At 41.9% G+C, this 23,806-nt stretch overlaps 1 protein-coding gene across 3 annotated transcripts in view; it reads left to right on the forward strand.

The window, feature by feature from the left end:
• The first annotated feature begins 8,455 nt into the window (after window positions 1-8,455).
• Window positions 8,456-23,806, forward strand: part of LOC119652610 (homeotic protein proboscipedia) — a 161,229-nt gene continuing 145,878 nt past the window's right edge. For all 3 annotated transcript variants that reach the window (XM_038056845.1, XM_038056847.1, XM_038056846.1), the window contains exon 1: window positions 8,456-9,537. The gene's annotated coding sequence lies outside the window, so the exon portion shown is untranslated. The remainder of the gene's footprint in view (window positions 9,538-23,806) is intronic.

Consider the following 23,806-nt stretch of genomic DNA (forward strand, 5'->3'; position numbering starts at 1 on the left):
TAGGGTTTGGTAGTAGAGCTGTTAGTGTTGGTTCAGCAGGCATTTCCCAGGTTTTATGCTCCATCGTGGGTACCAATCCACGTTTCGCCCTAGGGCCTATACCCCTATACCCTTTGACCACCCTGTCGGCCAAACCAAAACCAAGTGGCCGAGAAGAATCTCCATAGTGGTGGCACCGGGAAACTCTGTATTCACTTTGAATTGCTATGAAAAAACTGAGCCATACACTCAGTATAGACTGATACCGTTGTACTTGCCTCAGCGGGGCTCTGATTGTGGTCACAAAATCAGTCTGTGTCAAAAGGAAACCGTAAAGTTAAGTCTACGAGACAGGTATTCACGTTAAACCACGGAGGAATAACTGTCAGTGCAACTGAAGTCGTAGTAGTATGAATGAATGAAATCGGAGAAAGCAAGAGGACCTGACGACTTCGCATCTGAACTTTAGAAAGCGGAGTGGTGGGACCCAACACTGTGAGTCAATGCATTCTTCATTCGGGTTATTTAGGAAAGTAGAACAGCATCTGACCGACAAGAAAGTACCACCGTTCCAATATGCGAAAAGAAAGGTAGCCCAGCAGAATGTTCAAATTACTGTCCAATCCGGTGGTTGTCCCATACCATGAACGTTTTTGAACGCATTCTTAACAATCGTATTCGCAAAATCGTCCAAATAACCGTGAATCAAGAAGGGTTTGTCAAGAACTGTGATACTACTAATGTAATACACGCTGCGCTGTTATTCATTGGGAAACACCATGAAGAGCATCGCCCTCTTAATATTGGATTTCTGGATCTAGAAAACTGACTAACGTTTGACACAAGAACACATCTGGCATGCTTTCCGGCAACACCTAGTACCAGAACAATTTGTAAGCTGGGTTAAATTGCTCCACCCCGATCCAAAAAGTTAGAAGTGTGAAGGGTGTATCAAAACCGCTTCTTGCTTTCATCGGCTCTCATTAAGGAAGCGGTCTCTTACCACTCCTGTTTATTCTTATTATGGGCACTGTCACACGGGACATCCAACAAGCAGCGCACTATACACCGGTTTAGACACATGATGTTTTCCTAGCGGCTAATCGCAAAAATGATCATGAGCAACTTGTCCAAAAATAGAATGATTGCCTCATGCAACACGGTTTCAGATTGAATCTGAATAAAACTGAATTTTTGACGACCGATCCACATGAAACAGGCACAATCACTATCAATCAGTAACCAGACGGTCATGGTACCGCTCAGAGATTTCGTCGTTATGTAGGCTACGGAATCGTCCATTCTGATGTAGGGGGCCAAAAATTCCTCGGAGGATTCTTCCCTCGAACGCGATCAAGAATTCGCAATTTTTTTTTGTTAAGAACCTAGGTATCCGAGGAATACATAAGGACTGGCAATATCATTGCCTTTGCGGTCTTGGTATAAGTCCCAGCGCGAAACGTGGAATGGTACCCACGATGGAGCATAACACCTGGGAAACGCCTGCTGAACCAATATCAACAGCTCCGCTACCGAACCGTATCTCCACTTGGTGGTGGCAATATATGTCCGTCACCTTCAGTTGGCAGGACCTCTAACTAGCCGATGTTCTAGTTGTTGAGCAGTTCATCAAAATACTCAACCCATCGGGATGTCGGAAATCAGATTTCCCTCTTTGTCTCGGCAGGACGAGCATCGAGGTGTAGAAAGCTTCATCCTGCTGACCTGTTGGTAAAAATTGCACGCCTGGTGCGGTTGCTCAATGTACTTTTCAAGTTCGCAGAGCTGTTTCTACTCCCAGGCTTCCTTTTTCGGTCTGTGATGTCTTCCCCCCGCGTTCTTTGAGAATGCAGCATTACTCGGTAAGCAGCATTCTTCCATTCCGTAGCTAGCTTACATTCATCGTCGAACCAGTTGTTCCCGCTTTTTTTGCGACTGGGGACATGTATGTTTCTGGCCGTATCAATGATAACGTCCTTTAGGTGGTTGTGAAAGTCATTCGTTGATGTTTCATCTTCAAGATTTCTGTTGACTGCGGTTATTGAGGCATCCATTTCATCCTTGTAAGTGTTACGGAGGGCTGCGCTGTAGATTGCTTCAATGTAAACTCTCCCCTGATTGTCAGAGGAGATTCTAGGTAGTCTTGTTATTGAAGACCGGAGCCCCATCCCAACGAGATAGTGATCCAAGGCATTTCTGATGCATTATGGGAATTGACATCAGCGGATCTGCACCTCAGCTTAATGAATAGCATCCACAAACTCCATGATTACATCCTGAACTTGTTTGCTATAAAATCGAACACTTGGGGATAAGTTCCCAACAGTGCATATCGCTTCCGCAGGTCCACTCCTCATGATCTTTTCGAGCATTTTCCCAACTGCATCAAGCATATAGAATGATCGGCATATAGACGGCAGTTAAGGGTGTTCTTTGCCTTAGCTGGAGGAATATTGCCCACTGCAGTAGGTCACATCGATCGTGAAAGGTGTGTTTGTGCAGCTTTATCGGGGTACTCTCGGGTCCTCGCTACTTACTTTTTATAGAGAGGGCTGTCTCTTGCGGGTGAAAAGCTCGCAATCCTCGGCGCTTTTCACGCTCTTGTTATCAACTTATCAACTGGAAAAGTTTCATTTGTTCGACAGAGCTTAGATCTTTCTGGTAATCAGTTTACATTTGAGTCTCCACGGTTCTTCATTCACCCTGTCGACTAGCTCGTGTCCAGTATTGAGCTTTGCTTTTGTTTATCACGCTACGGAGTCTCCCTTTAGCTGGTCCGTACCTTATCATTGTGGTGCGTGTCACCTCCCACTCGTCTAAATGTTGTGCCAAGTGGCGAAAATAATGACGCTCTTTCTGCAGGTGCTTCAGGGCATAGAGGCTTCGTAGACTACGTTACGAGGTTTATAATTGAGTTTACGATGGGGTCTACTGTAAGGATACCACCTCCATCTCGGTTCTGCCTTTTCTAAGAGATTTTTCTATGTTCATCTTTGCCACGTGCAGGAAGAATGCCGGACTTGTTGAAGTCGGGAGATAGCGTTAATCACTTTAAACACGATGTATTGATGTCATTCGCCCGGAAGTCTTCCAGAACCCGTCACCCTTCCACTGATGACACCACCCAATCAGACGCGAAGTCAGGAAATTTTTCTTGCATAGTCGCTGAAAAGCGTTATCCTTAAACACAAAATCTAGAAGTCAGGTACGGTCCCGAAACTAGCCGTAGCGGTTCGGAATGCAGACCAATACCATCTGGCTGGGTCCGGGGTGTTCCGGTACTATTCGCTGACTAGCATTAGATCCGCTTTTATCTCCGCAGCGAACTGGGCTAGCATTGAAGAAAGTTACATTGCATTTCTGGATCTAAGGAAAGCGTTTGACTGTGTGCCACACGAACTCATCTGGTATGCTTTACGATAACACTTACTGCCAGAAGAACTCCTTCGCTGGGTTCAGTTGCTCTGCCACGATCCGAAAAGTAGAGTTCGAAGTATGGCGGGTGTATCAAAACCGCTTCGTGTCTCTGTTGGTGTTCATCGAGGAAGCGCTCTCTCACCACTCCTCTTTGTTCTTGTTATGGACACCGTCACACGGGATATCCAACGTCCAGCGCCCTACACACTGCTTTATGCAGATTATGTTTTCCTAGCATCTGATAACAAAAATAATCTCAAGCAACTTGTCTAAAAATAGAATGATCGCCTCATGCAACACGGTCTCAGATTGAATCTGAATAAAATTGAATTTTCGAGGACCGATCCCTATGAAGCGGCAGTAACCTGCCTAGAACTGGGTGATTTAAATATCTCGCTTTCACAGCCTTGTGCTCTAACCACTCAGCTATTAGTCCAACGCAACATCTTCGTCTCCACTACCGCAAGACGCCAGTCATTGCCTTTTATATTCGGTTAACATTCAGATGCATAAAAGACGGCAGGGCGAACGACACTGCGGTAAATTTTAGATTTGAATCGCCGATCACAAAGAACACCAGTTCATCCAGGTTGTGTTAATGCATGAAAAAATTTTATAATGCAGTTCTCCCTCGCTCAGTTCTGGGAAGGTCACCGCTACTGACAGTGATTGTCTCTGCTTCATGGGGATCGATCGTCAAAAATTTAATTCTATTCAGATTGAATCTGAGAACATGGTGCATGAGGCGACCCAAATTGCACGAGATCATTTTGCTATTGGCCGTGTATAGGGCGCTGGACTATTGATGTCCCGTGTGGCAGTGTTCATAACAAGAACAAAGAGGAGTGGTGGAAGAGCGCTTCTTTGATGAACACGAAAGTGGACACGAAGTGGTTTTGATACCCCCGCCACCCTTCGAATTTTACTTTTCGGATCGTGCTAGAGCATTTGAATCTAGCCCACGAGTTCTTCTGGCACTAAGTGTTGTTGTATTATAGAACATACCAGATGAGTTCATGTTTGCACACGGTCAAACACTTGCTCCAAGTACAGAAATGCAATGTAAAGAGGGTAATCCTTCTCACAGTGTTCCTCCATGAGTAACCGCGTAGCGTGAATTGCGTCAGTAGTTCCAGACAAATCTGGCCTGATTCACGATTATTTGAACGATTTCACGAATAGGGATGTCTAGAATGCGTTCAAAAATCTTCATGGTTTGGGATAGTAACTGGATCGGACAGTGATTTGGACATTCTGCTGGACAACCTTCCTTTATCCATGTTGGAACTGTGGTACTTTTTTGCCAGTCAGATGGTGTTCTATAATACCTTCCTCAACAGCTAGATTGAAGAATTCACTGACTAACATTGTTGGATTCTAGCTCTTTGCTTACCTTGTTCCTTCTCCCGATTTCATTCATTTTATTGCTTCCTTGATTTCTGTTGCGCTGACAGTTAAGTCCTTGAGGGTTTTACGTGAGCACCTGTCTGGAAGACTTAATCCCACGGTCTTCTTAGGACATGGATTGATTTTGTGACCACAATCAAAGCCCCGCTGAGACAAGCAACAACGGTACCAGTCTATACCAAGTGCATGGCTTAGCATTCATACTGGTGGATGGATGGCATACCTAAATCTCTATCGAACTAAGGAGTACGGCACCCGTGTGGAAACGCAACACCACCTCGAGGCCCGAAGGTCTCTTCTCGCTTGAGCATAACCACAACCCGCACGAAACTCCCACTAGGGGGCCAACCGCAAACAACCGAGCTGTACTCACATACAACAGGAATTCACCCGAAGTATGTGAGTCCAGGGGCTTTCCCGGTTCCCATGATACCAGTATACCCCTGGTAAGGTTTCGTGACTAATTTGCCACTTCAGATGAGTCCGCGTGCAGATTCGGGTCTGATCGCCCTGATTAGTCCTATGGAGCATTCGCCTACTGCATCACGGCTAGCAAGCCAATGCGATACAGCGTCTCCCGGTGCCACCACTATGGAGTTTCTCCTCGGCCACTTGGTTTTGGTTTGGCCGACAGGGTTGCTGCCCCATCTTCCTGACCACCACCTCTAAGCACCTGTTGCGCTGACAGGTGGAACTGCTCCAAATGTTGGGAATGACTGTGAAAGTGGAGGATGAACAAATTTTTCAGTTGAAACCTGCTCGAAATATTCTCGCTATCTATCCGTCGCGGCTGGAGGGTCGGTAAGCAAAGCACGGTTTTTGTCATGAACGCAACGCTTTGTTTCCCGATTGGCATTTTTATAAATTTGCCAATTGGCGAGCGTTTTATTGTCAAGGAATTTGTGGTAGAGTTTTTCTCGGGTTTTTATTTCAACATAGCAAAGCCAAGTATCTCGGTTGATGTACGACTTGCCTAGCTTGGTAATCCCGAGGGTTGCATAGGCCGCTTTGCGGATCGTGTCTTTAATTTGGTTCCACGATTCTTCCACATTCGTAATGGTTGGTAATCGCGTAAGTGAGATCATTTTACGAAATCGTTATCATTTATTTAATGCGCGGCGTCTCAGTGCGTTCCTCACGCTGTTTTATCGGTGGATGGATTCGCAAGATGACAATCAACGGTCGATGTTGATATGCAATGATCTTATAAGGAACGGCTTTGTAATCAGTGTGTCCGGATGGCTCAAGTGGTTAGAGCGCTGGGCTGTCGTAGCGGAAGGTCGCGGTTCAAATCTCGCTGGGGGCAGAGGAATTTGTTATCGTGATTGGATGTCGGACACCAGTCGACTCAGCTGTGAATGAGTACCTGAGTCAAATCAGGGTAATAATCTCGAGCGAGCGCAATGCTGACCACATTGCCTCCCACAGTGTACTGTGGTGTACCGTTACGGTCTTGAATGAAGTGCTCTAACACACTTCAAGGCCCTGATCCAATATGGATTGTTGTGCCAAAGATTATTATTATTATTATTTGTAATCAGTGACGGTGGCAAAATGTCGTCGTATGAGATTATAGTCGATTTGCGTTTTAACGATAAACTATAAAATGTAGGAAGATGAGACGGTTTGATGAACCATGTATTCATACTTATAAGTTCATGGGTGTCCGCAAAATCAATTATACGCTCAGCATCCCCATAGCGCGCTCCAAACCCCTTTCCCCATGGCACGTGTTACCGTCTGCCTTTTCACCCATATGACCATTAAGGTCGCCTGCAATGATGATATCGTTAGCAGGCACGTTGCATTTCTTTTCATCGAGAAGTTGGGAGAAGGCATCTTTCTCGGCATCAGATCGACCTATTTATGTAAATAGTGTGATTAGCTGATATAAAATGGTGAGCTTCATCAACCGGTCATCAAATCGTTCAACTTCTTTAATGGCGTCACAGAAGCTCTCTAAGATGGCAATGCCAGCACTGTATTGAGTGTGTGGACTACCAAAATAGAGAAGTTTGTAGCCATTTTTACTACGTTCGCGTTCTATGTTGCAGCTTTTGGCACCAGACCATCGGGTTTCTTGTAGACCGCAGATATCAATGCGCCTTTTTCGAAGGGCTCTTGCGAGTTCCTCGGTTTTTCCAGTTAGGGTGCCAACATTTAGGGTCAGACACGTATTTGTTTTGTTCGGACTAACTTGCTTACGTCCTGACGCCGTGCATGCGTCAAGAACCCTTGCCATTTCTCGACAGGACCTGGGTCCGTCCTGCCACGTCGACTGAGGTGGACACCTTAGCGTTTCTGCAAGGCTCCCTGTTACTCAATCGGATTATTTTGTTTTTAACGACATTGGATGCATTTTCTTCTTCTTCTTTCTTCTTCGGCAAGGATTTTGGTTCATATGTCAAATGTTAGGGACAAAGTCGTAAGCTTGCCTGCAAAAGCTAGTAAAAGGCAATCTAAAGCAAATAATTTCTTCACTTCCTAATATCATTATTTTACGTTATAAATACATACATATAAACACTTAATTCATTTTATATGGAATTCTTTTCAAAATTTAGTCGCAAATCTTTATTTTTGCCATTATTAAAAACGCTTGGAAATTGGGATTAGCTAAATATTATACTTTTCGGGCGAATCCTGTATTCTTAAATTGTTCTATTTACGCGGTGTTAATATCTTTTTGAACCCCAAGCCTGGCAAGCTGAAATGACCAACAGTTGATCTAGAAAAACAATACAGAATCTGTCTATAACCTACCCTTGAAGGTATTTGTGAATCAAATTAAATTATATCTATGTCTGTGCGTAGATAATTATTCACGTACTTAATTGAAGCGCACACTGGAAAAATATTGCGCCATCCATGACCTTGACGCACCGCCAATCTCGCCCACAAGAATGTGAGTAGAATTGCCCAGCGTGGCGTAAAATCGGTTTTAATCGAATTCGACCGTAAAGCGCAACCGAAGAAGTCAAAAGTTCAAACTTTCGGCCAAATCGCTGAGCACCGCGCATCGGGAGCCGACACCTCCGCGAGACGCCACGCTTTTGCCGCCAAACAAACCTTCTAATGGCAGCGATAATGACGCCGCAATGAGCGAACCGCCGCCACCCGGCAGGCAACCTTGTGTGCAGTGCAACAGAGCGAAGCCAGTGCCCCGTGAAATCGCTGGTCGTTTTGTCTCGCGGATTTTCTGAAATTTTTCACCAAAGTACCGCTAATCTGAAAGTGGCCAAAAGTCACCGTTCCAGCTTTCCGCCATCTGTCCATCAAGAAAAAACGCTCACCTTCTGACTTTCAGCAGGAAATGGAAATGCTGGCAGGAAGTCTTTTTCTTGAAAACTATTCTGCCCTGCATTCGGCAAAAAACAAGTCCAGTGGCCAGCGGACGACCAATGGCGGCTGCGGAATTTGTGGAGAGATTCGTTGGGCTGCGTGAAGGTGCCATGGGAAGGCATTCCCATGCATGAACGATTCGAACAGCTGACGGACGCCCGCTGTGCGGGAACCGAGCCGAAGCCCCGCCTCCTTGACGCGCAAGCCCGGCTCAGAGCCATTTTGTCCCGCCCCCGGAGAGACATGCTCCTGATAGCAGTCGTCGAACTGGTTTCAGTTCGCGCCGCGCCATTGGTCGGACTAGGTTGGAGCAGAAATCGAGCAAGACGAGCAGTTCGAGCGCCACAAGGCCTTGAATGGACGTTTGCGTGTAAACTTTGCATTGCGCCGGACGGACGCCAACGGCGACGCGCTCGCGGGCCGTCGAGCCCCAATGTTCCTTTAGAAAAAGCCGGCACCGTGTGTGTTCCCACACGAGAGGCACGCACACGAGCGCCGCTCAGCGCGCACACCATTGCACCGCGGGGAGGCGTGATGAGTGAAGTGTCCGACTTGAATGCGGCGACACTGGCCAAAAAAAATATTCCGACCAGGAGCGCTTGCAAGGCGACGAGTCCGAGTTGAGGGCGACATCAAAAAACACATGCCAGCGGAGAACAACGCCGCCGTCATCTTGACAACGGTTCCGCTGCACGGCGCAAACAAGAAAGCAGCCGAGCAAAAAGCAAAAAGAACTCGGCCAAGCGCAAAAAGTAGGAAGCATTGGCTGCAGGAAGACAACAAAAAGTTTGTGTTCTTGTTGGAATGTTTCTCGTCGGCGCGGAGCGCGGCCTGGTCGAGGCCCGTCCCCCGCCCCTTCCGTGACGCGGACTTCAAAGCACAGCCAACGATCGCGGGCTCCGCGGACCGGCCGTCAGCGCCACCTTTGATCGTCTTCTTAGTGTGTAGTCTCCAGTGCAAGAAGTGATGACATGATGGCGGCGTCCGAGTCAGACTAGTGTTACTGGGGGATTTCGCTAGAACTCTCAGTCGCCGTCTCGGGGCAATTCCTGGACCAGTGCGTTGGGATTTCGGCACGAAAGACAAACGGTTGGAGTGAAAAGTGACAACAGGAATTCGGTGCAAGTGCTTGGCAGCGCGACAATACTTTGATTGATTCGCCTCGAATCGGTGATGTGACAGTGTCCGAGTGGAACGGTTGCGAGATAATTGCCCGGTGAAAGATAAATTCGGCTGCGAAGTGTGGTGCGTACTGCTGGGTGTGCTCAAGGATGACGCAAAGTGTCAATTATAGTTCTAAGAAGTGGCTCCGGGGATATTTTTAACGGTCAGGCTCAGTGCGCTACAGTTTGCATAGTGTAGAGAGATTCAAGATACTTTCATGATGCTTTGGTGAGTTCCTGGTTGAATGCTAAATTGATGTTCATCACTCGCTTGTAGGATGAACTACTTTTTGTTATCAGCTGCATATATGAGTTGACCGTCCCTTCCTGGACCATTGTTCGCTATTCAGTTTGGTAAGGGTTCATCCCCAACTACCTATGCATTGCGTGCATCAAACGCGCTAGTTCCAATTAACTTACCCAATCCACAGCTGAGACAACACAATTCTACTCAATTCAAAATGAATTCATCCTATCTTGGTGCTTTTATTGTCAAAAGGAACAGGAGACTATGGATTTTTTGGATACTTTTTTTGGACGTACGTGCAGGCTCCCTACTATATTGCTATATTGCTAACAGGAAAAATAATAAAACTGGAACAAATCAACAACAAAAGATAAAAAAAAAAACATTAAGGACAGATACATTTGGATGTTCTTTAGTATAGAAGTATTGATTTAAGGATTTTAGGGTCAAACTGAATTTTACAGAAATATTACAAATTAAACAAGTCGGGAAACCGGAAGCTGGACGCTTCAGGTATGAAAGGTTTTGTGTATTTTTTTTATAAAGACATTTGAGTGTGAACTTGTTCCATTAGTACGTCACACGTAATATACGCATATATTATGTGAGAATATCCACTTTCGGGTGATATTGACATTCAGTCTTGAATTTGCAAAGAAGTGACAAATTTGACCTATTATAACTTTGTTAGTAATAGTGCGAATCCCACTAAACTTGGTAGGATCAAGTTCTATATTATAGCCAACGTTGTTGCTTTCGTGATGTTAGGATGAACTTAAGGGGGGTTCTGCAGCCAATTACTGAAAATTGTAATAATATACTATTATTAACGAGACAAAGGCTGAATAAAAAGATTAACTTTATTTGAAGGGAAGCCCTCATATAGTGGCAGCCACTTAATTTTTTTTCAGATTTTTCGGTTGGGAAGTTTGAGAGAATGGCCCCGTTAAATAAATGATCGCTTTCGCCCCCCGAACTCCCTGCCTTCCAAACAAATGTCAAAACAGCTTCGGAAAGTATTAATCGAAACCTTTCATTTGATACCCTACATGACTATATTTGGTGAAAAAAAATTTACAGCCCCTCTTTGCAATGTATGGGGAACTCCTCTTGAATTCGATCTAATTCCCATCTTTTCAGCAAATTTGGTGTGAATCGCTGCTACAGTCTCCGAGAAAATTGGTGTGACGGACAGGCAGACAGACAGACAGTAAACCGATTTTAATAAGGTTTTCTTTTATACAAATCTTAATCGATCTCAGTGAAGGTTGCTAAAGGCGGACATGTTTTTCTATTCTACATATATCGATGTTTCGGGGACGGGGGTGTTTTGCAATTAGATGATCACATTTATTTCGATTAGATGATCCAATTTTTTTAATAAACTTTCTTAAGGTTTTGTGTAAAACGAAACCTTTTTAAAATCAGTTCATTGTCAGTCCGTCTGTCTTTTTCCTTTCGTTTTTTTTTCATTGTGGGAAAACCTACCGCTGGCCTCTGTCATACATCCTTTTGACAGTTTTACTTAATAAAACCACTCCTTCATCGTTCATTTACCATTCGCGACCGCTATTTCGGTATTACGTCGCAAAGTAGGGTCAGGTATTATGCGCCTGATTTTGTTCTTTATTATCGTCCTTCACAGCTTCTCTTTCCCCAGAATATGTGGATCACTTTCATGAGTTTTTCGTCTGTTTCACAGTTTCAAACGTCATTAATTTGATTTTGTTACCCCAGGATCGAATCCCGGACCGTCATGGATATTTGTGTTCATCTTTGTATTGCTCTGTGTTCTAGGCTTGCACTTACACAGCTAAGTAAGATGATAATGGAACTGAAGTTCAATCTCATTCATCTTTTTCCTCAGTCTTTGTCTCATTCACAAGCGGGATCGGCTCGTCGTGATTGCTTTCGCCATTTGTTGCTGTCAAAATCTTGATCTGGATGCAATCGCGAGCCTTTCAAATCTCCATCCACCGTATCAAGCCACCGTTGTTTCGGCCGACCTTTTGGTCGCTTACCATCGACTTAATGTTCAGACCAATTTTGGCAAGTGAATTCTCGTTACCGCGAATCACGTGACCATACTATCGAAGATGTCTCTCACAATTTTTCCACGATGCAACTCCTTATCGATCGCGGATATCCTCATTTCGGATATGATCAAAAGGTGCTACGCCGCTAATCAAAAATAGAAAAAAATAACAATGTGAAAAAAGCCGTAGATGGTTTATATTCAGGGCCGTGGAGTGACACTTTACCCCTCTAGCTTTACCTATTTGGTTGTGTCCTTCCACTCCGAAACCCTGAAAAAAATTTTGATCCTCCTCTCTCTTATCTCCTCCATTGAAACAATCTGAAATACTAGGTATATTAAAAAGTTCCAGGAATGGAATTGGAAAAGTTCATTGCATAAAAATTACTTTATTTTTCTGTATAATCTCCCCTCCATTAATTTGAGTATGTCATCCCTATTGTGATTTTCTGGGATATCTGCAAAATACCCGTTCACAGCAGCTATTACCTCTTCATTTGATGGAAATTGATATCCACATCCGAATTTTTGGAGGTTTGGGAACAGCTAGAAGTCAAAAGGAACTAAATCTGAGAGTGGATGTTGCAACAAGTCTTATTATAGGACTAAGCTTCGTGTAAATTTCCTGCCTCGTCGAACTTAAATGATTCTGACAACTTTACATTGTTTTATCAAAATGTAAGGAGTCTAAGGACCAAGCTGTCGAATTTCAAGCTGTCTGCCCTAGAATTCCAACATCACGTCATCTGCATTTTTGAAACCTGGTAAGATGACGGGTTTATAGATTCCAAGCTCCAGGAAGGTTACTCTGTCTTTCGTTGTGACAGAAACTGCACTGCGCTTGGCAAGACAACTAACGAAGATTCCCTGATAGCTGTTAAGTCCTGTCTCCGTGCCGAAATCATCAAATCAATCAATCATATCATCCTCTTTCTTCATCTACGATTCTGTCACTATACGAGTCATTCCGCCAAACGTAGGCCCCTTTATGATATCGGGTGCCTGCCTCAGCTCATCTTCTCTATACGAGGATTTCTTCGACAGATTATCAAAGGTCCCAACCGTTGTGTTACACTCACTTCCTTTCATCGTCTGTGACGACTTTAATCTTCCCATGCTCTCCTGGCCCATTACTCCTGGCGTTCTCCCCTTCCTAATAACTCCACCCACCCTTCGTTTCCTCTATCCACTTTCATGTACACCTGTGCCATCCTTCAGTTTAACCTTTCTAGAAACCACTTAGATCGCACTCTTGACCTTGTCCTCGCTAACCTGTTTGTACGTTGCCTTTCCCAATCCCCTCATGCTCCGTCTTTCGTTGCCCCTGACGCCCATCATCCTGCTCTCGAGTTCGATGCTCAGATATCCCGACTCCACTCTCTTGCCGCGCGCAAGCCTATCAAGGTCAACTTTCGTCGGGCTAACTCTGAAGATCTGAAACCAGTCCTGACGGCAATCAACTGGGTTTCCCTCCTCTATCCAACTTGTGAGCAAGCATTCAACACCGTCTATACTATTTTATCGGATCTTCTTCCTTGTTATGTCCCCTCTTCTCCTAAGAGCTTACGCTTTTATCCTGTCTGGTTTACCACTGAAGCCCACAAAAAACTTTGCCAAAAACACACTGCGAGGAAGAAGCTCCTGTTTTCTAGAACCCATGATGACTTAGTTTTTTTTTCAAATCTCTACGTTCCACGATCAAATCTTTAATAAGTAAGTCCAGAAACGAATATTTGTCCAGTGTTGAAGACTCATTAAAACGCGGAAACGTCAAACTTTTCTGGTCGCACATTCGCAACTCCCGCTGTCCTGCCAAGCTATCCCCTCTGGCCATGAAATTCTCTGGTTCCTCAGCTAACTACCTGCAACTATCTTGTGATTTACTCTGCCGCTACTTTTCCTCAGTCTATGTTCCCCCTCCTTCCTCCGAAACCCTCCCGCTAGTGGATGTAGTCTGCCCCGCATCGATTACCATTTTTACCCCTCTCCTTGTCCATGTCCAATGTCGGACCTGGCTACGATGGTCTTCCAAACCTCTTTTCGCTCAAAACTGGTAAGTTTCCCTTCCCCTATCTCTTATTTTCAAGAAAAGCCTCGAAGAGAATCGTTTTTCCGGCTTGTGGAAAGAGGCTCTCATCATCCCCATTCACAAAAGTGGCAATCATACGCTTGCCGAAAATTACCGCCCTATTTCCCTCTTCTCCTTCTTGGAAAATATATCAGGGACTGGTTGTCCGCCCACTTTGTCGACCACATAGTGAAAGAGCAAAACGACTTTCTTAAGCGTAGGTCCACTGCCTCCAAACCTGCTTGACTTTACCAACTTTGTCGCCAAATGTCTAAATTCACGACAAGAAGTACATACCATTTACACTGATTTGGCTAAAGCCTTCGACACTGTAAATCACAAGATACTTCTATCCAAACTCTCGTCTCTAAGCGTTCTCATACCACTTGTTTTATGGCTTGCCGCTTACCTTTCCAACCGATCCTGCCGCATCTTTTTTCACAGCTGCAGTTCCCGCTTCTTCTCCTCCTCCTAGGCGTCCCAAAGAGATCTATTCTGGGTTCTTTGTTATTTTTATTTTTTAACAATGACCTTCTCCTCTCTTTGCTTGTCCTGTTTGCTCGATGTCGACGATCTTAAGCTGTTTCCGTTATATCGTCGCCTATGGACTGTGTTTCCCTTCAATTTAACCTAGACACTCTGGTTCGTTGGTGTTCGATTAATGGTTTAGCGCTAAACGTCAGAAAGTGCCACTTTACGTGCTACTCCATACAATCCTCACCCATTTTTTTCTTCTACCCTCTTAACGGACATTCCTTATCCTCCTTAAATTCTACTCAAGACCTCGGAGTCACTTTCGACAATAAGCTCCGCTTTGACACCCACTGCCTCGAAGTCACCAATCGAACATTTTACAACTCAGTTGCTATTTCCATTCGAATTGTGGCATATGGGTTACTTTTGGCTCCTACTAAGGAACAGCAGCAATTTCATGGTTGACTTATTGTGGTACTTATCGTACACATCACAGATGCCAAGCTTTTTCAATTCAGATTTCAATTTGCAATGGCCTCTTTGGCTTTTTTGTCAGTGCAGATGTAAAATATATTTCTTTCAAGGATACAAGAAGACTGACCGAGGTGAACAAGTGGTCAAAATTCAGATTGTAGTTTTTTAACTTTGGGACATAGGGTCCAAATATAAGACGTTTTTACATCATATGACTTGGATTACATGAGGGGCAAGTTCTGTCATCAAATGACGAAGCTGTCGCGTAAACAGTTTCATTCCCTTTTACAGACATGATTGCTTGAATGGTGGTCTTTCTAAAAATTTTACATGCAGAGCGTCCAGAAACATACCTTTTTAACATCACGAAAACTCGCGTTCTTGTTGATGTAGACTGCTTATCTTTCAGCGTAGATAAAATTGAACGTATTTTGTAGCAGAATTTAGGATAAGATTTTTACGGTCGCTTGGATTTTTCAGAGAAATGGAGAAAATCCTAATTTTTCAAATTTATTGTATCATCATCATCATCAACGGCGCAACAACCGGTATTCGGTCTAGGCCTGCCTTAATAAGGAACTCCAGACATCCCGGTTTTGCGCCGAGGTCCACCAATTCGATATCGCTAAAAGCTGTCTGGCGTCCTGACCTACGCCATCGCTCCATCTTAGGCAGGGTCTGCCTCGTCTTCTTTTTCTACCATAGATATTGCCCTTATAGACTTTCCGGGTGGGATCATCCTCATCCATACGGATTAAGTGACCCGCCCAACGTAACCTATTCAGCCGGATTTTATCCACAAGCGGACGGTCATGGTATCGCTCATTGATTTCGTCATTGTGTAGGCTACGGAATCATCCATCCTCATGTAGGGGGCCAAAAATTCTTCGGAGGATTCTTTTCTCGAACGCGGCCAAGAGTTCGCAATTTTTCTTGCTAAGAACCCAAGTTTCCGAGGAATACATGAGGACTGGCAAGATCATAGTCTTGTACAGTAAGAGCTTTGACCCTATGGTGAGACGTTTCGAGCGGAACAGTGTTTGTAAGCTGAAATAGGCTCTGTTGGCTTACAACAACCGTGCGCGGATTTCATCATCGTAGCTGTTATCGGTTGTGATTTTCGACCTTAGATAGGAGAAATTGTCAACGGTCTCAAAGTTGTATTCTCCTATCCTTATTCTTCTTCGTGTTTGACCAGTGCGGTTTGATGTTGTTGGTTGATTCGTCTTCGTCTTTATTGTATATCAGGGAATTAGGTGTTGTAGTCAACTTTAGCTCTTAGGACCATGTCATTTTGTCATTTAGAAGCTGAATCACACTCAAATATTTTTTTTCTTCAGTCTATTTTTATAGTTATACCCAAATTCTTGAAGTGCATTTAAGTTGGACTCTTTTACAATCAATTGTTCCATTGCAATGTAGGCAATTCCACCCTCTCAGCAAGAAAACGTTCCTCCGAGTCAAACTGCAGAATGGCTTCTATATTCGCTTCACAAAGTACTCTATTTGGTTTGCTCGTGATATTTCGGGAACCATTTGTTCCCTTCACCTAACGCTACGCGTCTGCTCATAATCGGTTTTATTAAAAACATATATACTATTCTAAATCTATAATGCTATTCTAATTAATCTAATTACGTTACCATATTACTTTTTAAGTTTTTGAGTAAGACAAAATTTTATTAAAATCGGCTTACTGTCTGTCTGTCTCAGACTCTTTTTTCAAAAATGGTTGAACCAATTGACCCCAAATTTGATGGGAAAGTAGGAACTGTGAACGCCCATGCATGCAGACATCGTTCTATGTGGGACTTAAGAGGTGTCTCCATACATGCAGAAGGCGGCTGTACATTTTTTCACGACATATAGGCATGTGGGGTACCAAATAAAAGGTTTCAATTAGTACTTTTCAATGCTGTTCTGACATTTAACGCAAAAGGGAGAAGGCGGGGCTGGAAAGTAGTCATTTCTTCCAAGGACCCATTCTCAGAACTTACCCAACCGAAAAATCTAAAAAAATCACGAAGCTGCCACTATAACAATGTTAACTAATTTTACTATAATTTTAATGTAATTAATTGTGAAACTCCTCTTAAGTTTATCCTATAAACACGAAATCAGGACTTAATTTTTTAGATTCCCTCATCCCCTCTCGATTTCCTTGATATATTTCGCCACGAAAGCCATAGTTGAGAACCAATTCCTAGGGAACTTCGTAGGTTCTCCGATAATTGTATAATGATACGTACTAGATATTTAGGAGCGTCTAATTTCAATTGGTTTACTCCATTTCGCAAAATTAATTAATTGTTCTTCTTTGCTGCCTGCACAATTCTTTTACCATAATGATCGCATTGGCAGTATGTAGATCTCGCCCTTCGGAACCCGAATTGCCTGTCTGAGATTGTTACAAGCGTATTTGAAATGATCTGTTCGAACAGTTGCCGATGCTCTTTGAAAGGACAATTCTAGCGCAATTTCCCAAAAATTTACCCAATTGGTTTATTTAAATTAAGGTAAGGCTGGCTGCAGCTTTCTTCTATTTCTGAAGTTACTCAGAAATTGGCTATTCATTTTTTGGATACAATGCGGCGTGGTGTAGAAGCGTGACAAACTCTGTGCATTTTTCAACAATCTGTGATACCTTTTATTCTGCGTTTGTCAGATGCAACTGAATTGGAAAAAGCGTTACTTGGAAAAAGATCACCAGGTGACTATATATTCCTTGCTAACATGCCTTCAAGGACAATGTGTCACAAACAAAGATAAGGCCTGTTACTAAACTCATATCCTGCCTTGGAAATTCGCCTTTGCTCCGCTGGTGTGTGTCAGAACTACATTCAGATGTGAAAATGCCTCAGTCCAAGCGTCAAAAAGGAAACTAGTCTCTCTACCACCGACACAAATTTATGTGGTGCAAGCGTGACAGCTAAAATATGTAGATGTCATCTACCTCAGTTTGCATGAATTCACCCTTTTAGCCACTTCGTATTATCGAAGGCCCGCTTTCCATTGGACAATACTGCAACTTTGCCACTCACTTAAATCAAGAGTCCATTCTTATAATGTTTTTAGCAGCATAATGTTGGCACTGTATTTTGATAATAATAAGAATGCGGTACAACAATCCAGACCGTAACGGTACACTACAGGGTTACAGAACCCTATAGGAGGCAATGTGGTCAGCATTGCGATCGCCCGAAATTATTACCCTGATTTGTCTCAGGTATTCATTGACAGTCGACCGGTATCCGACGTCAAATGATGATATGAATTCCACGGTCACCAGTGAGATTTGCACCGCGACCTTCCGTGTGACAGTCATGTACTCTAACTACTCAGTTATCGGGACACTACTCTATTTTATACTGATATAAATATTCATATGTAAGTTATTTAAAGAAAAATTAAAAAAAAAAAAATATAAACAAATAATAAAAAATTATTTATAAAAGATTAGAGAACCCATTCTCAATGGGTACTTGTGGTAATTGACCTCTCTTGAACCCCCGTGTTCCTCCCCTTAGCAATCAATGTCAAAACTAACATCTGCCTCGAAAGGCAATAAGCGAGACCTTTCGGGACCACACGTGGCTATATTTGGTGAAAGAAAATTTTGAGCCCAACTTTAATGTGTGTTTAACGTGCACTGCACATTCCCCTTCACAGTTCCAACCCTTCTATCAAATATAACCGTTTCTGAGGAAAGCTCGTATGACAGACAGACAAACAGACAGTGAAGCGGTTTTAATAAGGACTTGTTCCCAAATGTTTCAAATGTCAGGGAAAAATTCTTCTTCTTCTTTTTCTTCAGCCTTTGTCCAGTTCAGAATCAGGAGTGGCTCGTCGTGATCGGTTTCGCCATTTTATTTTATCAAATGTCTGATCCGGATGCAATCGCGAAGCATTTAATCACCATCCAGCGTATCAACCCTCCACTGTTTCGGCCGGTCTTTTGGTCGCTTAGCATCGACCATATTAGTGAAAAATTATTATCTGGAAAAACGTTCGCCGTCGAAACGTGTTCGTGTCGAAAGGTTTGGCGTCGAAACGTGCTGTGTGTGGTGTCAGTACAACCTGCTTCGGAAATACTGGAATGAAATATTTCCTTCCTTTAAGAACATTGCTTATTTTTGATACAATCGAGCGAACTGGCTCTATTGTATTATGTTGCTTTCTTCATCCAAATTGGTATGATCTGCCTGCTCTCTGCCAGGATTCGCAATAGTTTCCAAAATAGAAGCTTTTCGAATATTTTCGACATGTGAGCTTAGTAGTCTGTACTATTTCATTTGAATGGCAACCTTTCCCGGTTTTGCAATCGCTGTCACAATTGTATTGTGCCTAAAGTAGAGGAAATATCCGATTCTTAGGATTGCGCTGAAAATATAGGAATTTTAGGTATTTTACTGGTAGATCTAGCAACATGGAAGAAGTGACTATCTTAGGGTTGACTTCGTCCATAAAGAAATTTTAACTTTTGTTTTACAAAGATACTAGCATCTGACTTAAGGTCGTGTTGTTTGCTTATTTGGGTAGTTTGAGTAGCATCTGGGACTCGAATGGTCGAAGCCTGGAATAATCTGGGTTTGTCCTCATTAGTTTTGACCCAATGCTTTGTGATACTTCTTAAGAACTTTATGAATGTCAGATTTGCTTTACAATTGGATATCCAGTAAAATATTATTGTTGCTTCCCTTTTCGTTAGTTCGGCAATTTGTTCGTCATTCTATTTTAGGAAATATAATACTGTGGTTGAATATGTACCGTAATGATTATAGGAAACTCCTTTCAGGATAGTTAGCATACTGTTTGCGCAATTATACATTCACACGGTTTTGAAACACAAAGTCGACGAAATGTGATTTTGATGTAAGTGGGCAGTTAGACTTAATGATATGCTGTCTAAGACTGTTTCATGTAGCTCCTTATCTTTCGGGGAGAATTCATTTGATCTCCAGTGGATATGCTTCCCGGCGCAATGAATTAGTTTTCTAAGTTGTTGACGAACTGGGTAGATTGCTCCCATGTTATCTTACGTCTTGACGGCATCGTTGATATAGTACGTTCACCTCTCTTGAGAAGTCCTTATTCGTCAATCCCAGGGGGTAAGGTTTGAGCCCACATGTAATCCAAGGTGAGGGGCGAATGGCTGACATTCCATCAATTCAATCATTTCGGCGTCAAACCTAGAACCTGATCCAAAATATAGTTATCTATTCCCTGGTTGCAATCATTTAACTCGATTCAACTTACAGTTAGAGTTTGTCTGATTTTGATTGGATAAAGTACTGTAGTTTAAACCAGGTGGTGATGATACTTATACCCCGAATTCGTTAATGGATTTGTACATGTTTTAAATTTGGTTTGTAGACAATATTTATATCCAAATTTAAGTACAAGTTAGCGCTACTAGCGATCCAATTCTTAGTTAATCTCCTACAAATTCTTGGTTCATAGTTCTGGAGAAACTCCAAACATCCAAAAGTTCAGACCTAGAATTTTAGATTTTTTTTTACAAATTAGGGCTTTACCTTTGAGCTTTCTCTTCCCCTCCTCGTTTTTAACTTTGATATGAAGTTTCTGAATAACATTTCCCACTAGATGAAACCTTGGAGACTCCCTGCCATTGTCAGTTCGTGGTCTTTCAGGATTGACTATTGTTTGAGACCATGTTTGTATGTATACAGTAAGTATATCATGAACAATGAGGCTTCACCAAATACCCCGACAGTTTCCCACTCAGAAGTACTTCCATGTTTCGTGTGTACATGCTAATAGGGGGTAGGGATATTAATTTGAAATTGGGGTACACGGCACCGTGCACCAAATACTACATATTGTAATCGAGTTAACAAATTGGACTGAGTTTATTGACACAATGGCGAAGAAATTACAAAGATCAATCGTTATTCACCGACGCCAAATTTTATAGACCCGTGAAAGGCTTTCTCACTTCGGATAAAAAGCTATCTGATCTAAAAAACTATCTTTTGTTTTTGATAGCATTATAAATTAAAGAAATGAACGGTGTTAGTTTTCACGACTAATCGATTTGGTACTGGTTAAACTACAGCCAAATTGATTGCAATAATTTTGTTAATTTGACACGTGTGGAAAAATTGTGTGTCCAATTGATTTCATTTACCTTATTTTATTGTCTTCATAATAAGTGAAATTTCATAATTATTTGTAAAATGCTTGTGAGATAAAAAAATTCTAAAAATTAAATATTTCTTATTTTTCTGAAATGAATTTCTATGCCAGGTTTTCGCTGGATTGAATTAAAGCTTACTAAAGTCGAGGTTCGGATAACTTTCTATTTGAAGGTTTCTTTTGTTATTTTCTCTGTGGTGCAATAGAGCGATGGGAGAGCATATAAATGGTATCCTCTTGGTCAGCATGAACATTGTGCTTGAGATTGGAATTCCATCAAGGTCGAAAAAATGTATTTGTAGCATTGAATTAAAGAGATTTAGGGGTGATTTGTCAGGATAATTGAAGGAATGCGTTAAGGAAATCTGTAATACAATAGATTCTAGATACATAGAATAACTTTAAAATAGGTAGCGTATAGTCCTTCTAGTAACGAATAAGTTGCACGATGCAGATTTGGAAAAACTAGGCCAGTGGGAGTAGAGATCAAGGACAGTGATTTTTCGATTATTGGCCGTTCATGTAAAATTAAAGACTTGTTTTGATTTGATGATATGTTCATGTGCAAACATTTTCGCTTTAGCCACGATCAAACATTTTATTGTCAGTTCTAAATGGACTTAAGGGGTTATTCTAGTGTTAAACGCCTAAAACAGAGTATCATTTTAAAACTGTTATAAAAAGAAAACTATAAAAACAATCGACATTTTATTATGTCCTTAAAATTCAAATTGCATGATAACAAAAAATTAAAAAACAAGATGGCAGCCGCAGAATCCAGACATTGCAGGGTGGAACGCGAGCTCGGGGTAGTACGCAGGTTTTCCAAGTGACCGCTAATCAATTCAATAAAAATATTTCTTCAGTATTTATGAAAATCTGCTGCACGCACTTAAATTTGGTCATACATTTTGAATTTTGGCAATATTTTGAACATAGCATTCTCGATTTTTGTCGTTTTCTTATTGGGAAGAGTGTTCCCGAATTTTCAAAATTTAATAGTTGTGTCTAATTTTAGGTGCGTGTAGTCATTAATTATGCCATCAGTTTGTAAAAAAAATTGAATTAAATGGGCTCATTCGACTTTTTACTGTGCTACTCCGGGCACCAAAAAAAAGTGTTTTGAAGAAAATTTACTTCTGATTTCCACTGTATGGAAACCGTTCGGCGCGCGCTCTGGAATATGCTCATAGAACTAAAACTAAAGTAGATATCAACGTAATATTTGACCCATTCAACGTATTATTTATTAAAATATGCAGCAAGGGAAAACTCGAAAATAGAAATTAATACCAGAATAACCTCTTCTGTAACATATCTTTCCAGGTGGGAATTTCTCCCCAAGAACCAATAAGTCTGTCTACATCGGGAATTAAATCTGTCTTTTTTTTGGAATTTGTCTTTTCTAGCTGAGTTCAACATCGGATATTTATTGATTTGAGCTTTCTTGACTGTATTCTTACTATCCAGTGGTAAGGCTAGCAGTATCATCCATAAATGTCACTATTTTAGCTTCGCCACTGGAAGGTTTATCGATGGGATACAAAAGAAATAGATCGAACTCCAAACACTGCTCTGTGGTGCACTAGCAGCAGTGGTTTTTTTATTCAGAGTATATATTTCGCTTTAAATAGCCAAAAGATTGCATATCCTGATGTAAAACCTCATCGAACCCCTGAGCAATACTGACAAAAGCTAAGCTAAGTTAAGCTAAGCATACTTGCTTATTTTTTATTGTATTTTGGATCAGAACCGTGGTCCGTGATTCACGGTTTGTGATTTGAGATTTTCTCGAAAACCAAGTTTTTGAACTGATCAAAGGGCCTATTATCATTTCGACCACTTTCCATCGTTTAATTTAGTCTAAATGCTACTGTACTACTGATCAGGTCGTTTTCGGACGAATGATTTATGATATTTTCGTCTTCACTTCAAACTGCTTAAGTTTGTTAGAAATTTGTTTGTTTGTTATTTCTATTTCGTCAAGTCTATCTGAAACAGTTTTGAGTATTTGGGTACCCTCGTCATTATTTTTGGTTAGTGTGCATTGTTTTCTTACCTGTCAGTATTCCATTTTGATCCTCCTCCTTAACCGTACAGACAATATTTTTGTCTCGCTTAAGTTGTTTTTTTTCCGGGAACTGTTATTTGCAGCGGCGGCGTTCTTTTTGTCTTAGCTTTATATAATTCCTTTCCTACTGCACGGTATTTGCCAGGTGTTACTTATTATCGTTCATATATTATACTTTAAGGCAAAACTTTCTCGTTGGGCATTTTGATGATTGATGGCCACCAGCTAATTTCACATTACTTGAATTCTGCCAAACTTTCCAAAAAAAACTTTACCATGCAACCAAAATGTCCTTCATGAACGGGGATATGCTCCACACGTTAAAATGACGTTTTTTTTTTAAATAAAGCAGAACCTTATTAAAATTGTTTCAATATCTGTCGGTCTGCCCGTCTGTCTGTTTGTCAAATCCACTTTTCTCAGAGATGTCTATACCAATTGGCAGGCACGGTAATTTGGTGAGTAGCTAGTAACTGTGAACGCCTAAACATGCAGTGAGTAAAATCTTTCTATGTTGAGATTAAGGGGGGAAGCTCTTTATACATGCAAAAGGGGGGTGTCAATTTTTTTTTCATCGAATATAGTCATGTTGAGCATCAAATGAAAGGTTCTGATTAGTACTTTCCGATGCCGGTCTTAGTTTCGAAATTCGTTGGAAAGACGAGGAGTGGGACCCCGGACAAAAATTCTAATATAACTAACAAAGTTACAGTAGCTCTTTACCATGTAACTTTATTGCAATCCAAAATACGAAATATCAATATCATGATAAAGTGAGTAGTCTGACATGCTAAATGCATATACATTCCGGGCTACGTACAAATATAATATTTCTACACTCAAATATGCTTACAGAAGACAAAAACAAAACCTTTCATACCTGAAGCGCCGAGCTTCCGGTTTCCCGACTCGTTTTTTTTTAAGATGAGTAGAGCGACCTCTATGTGGCACCCGAAATACGTTTTTCTTTGGA

This window comes from Hermetia illucens, chromosome 3, assembly GCF_905115235.1.
Source record: "Hermetia illucens chromosome 3, iHerIll2.2.curated.20191125, whole genome shotgun sequence".
In the NCBI taxonomy this organism is placed as follows: domain Eukaryota; kingdom Metazoa; phylum Arthropoda; class Insecta; order Diptera; family Stratiomyidae; genus Hermetia; species Hermetia illucens.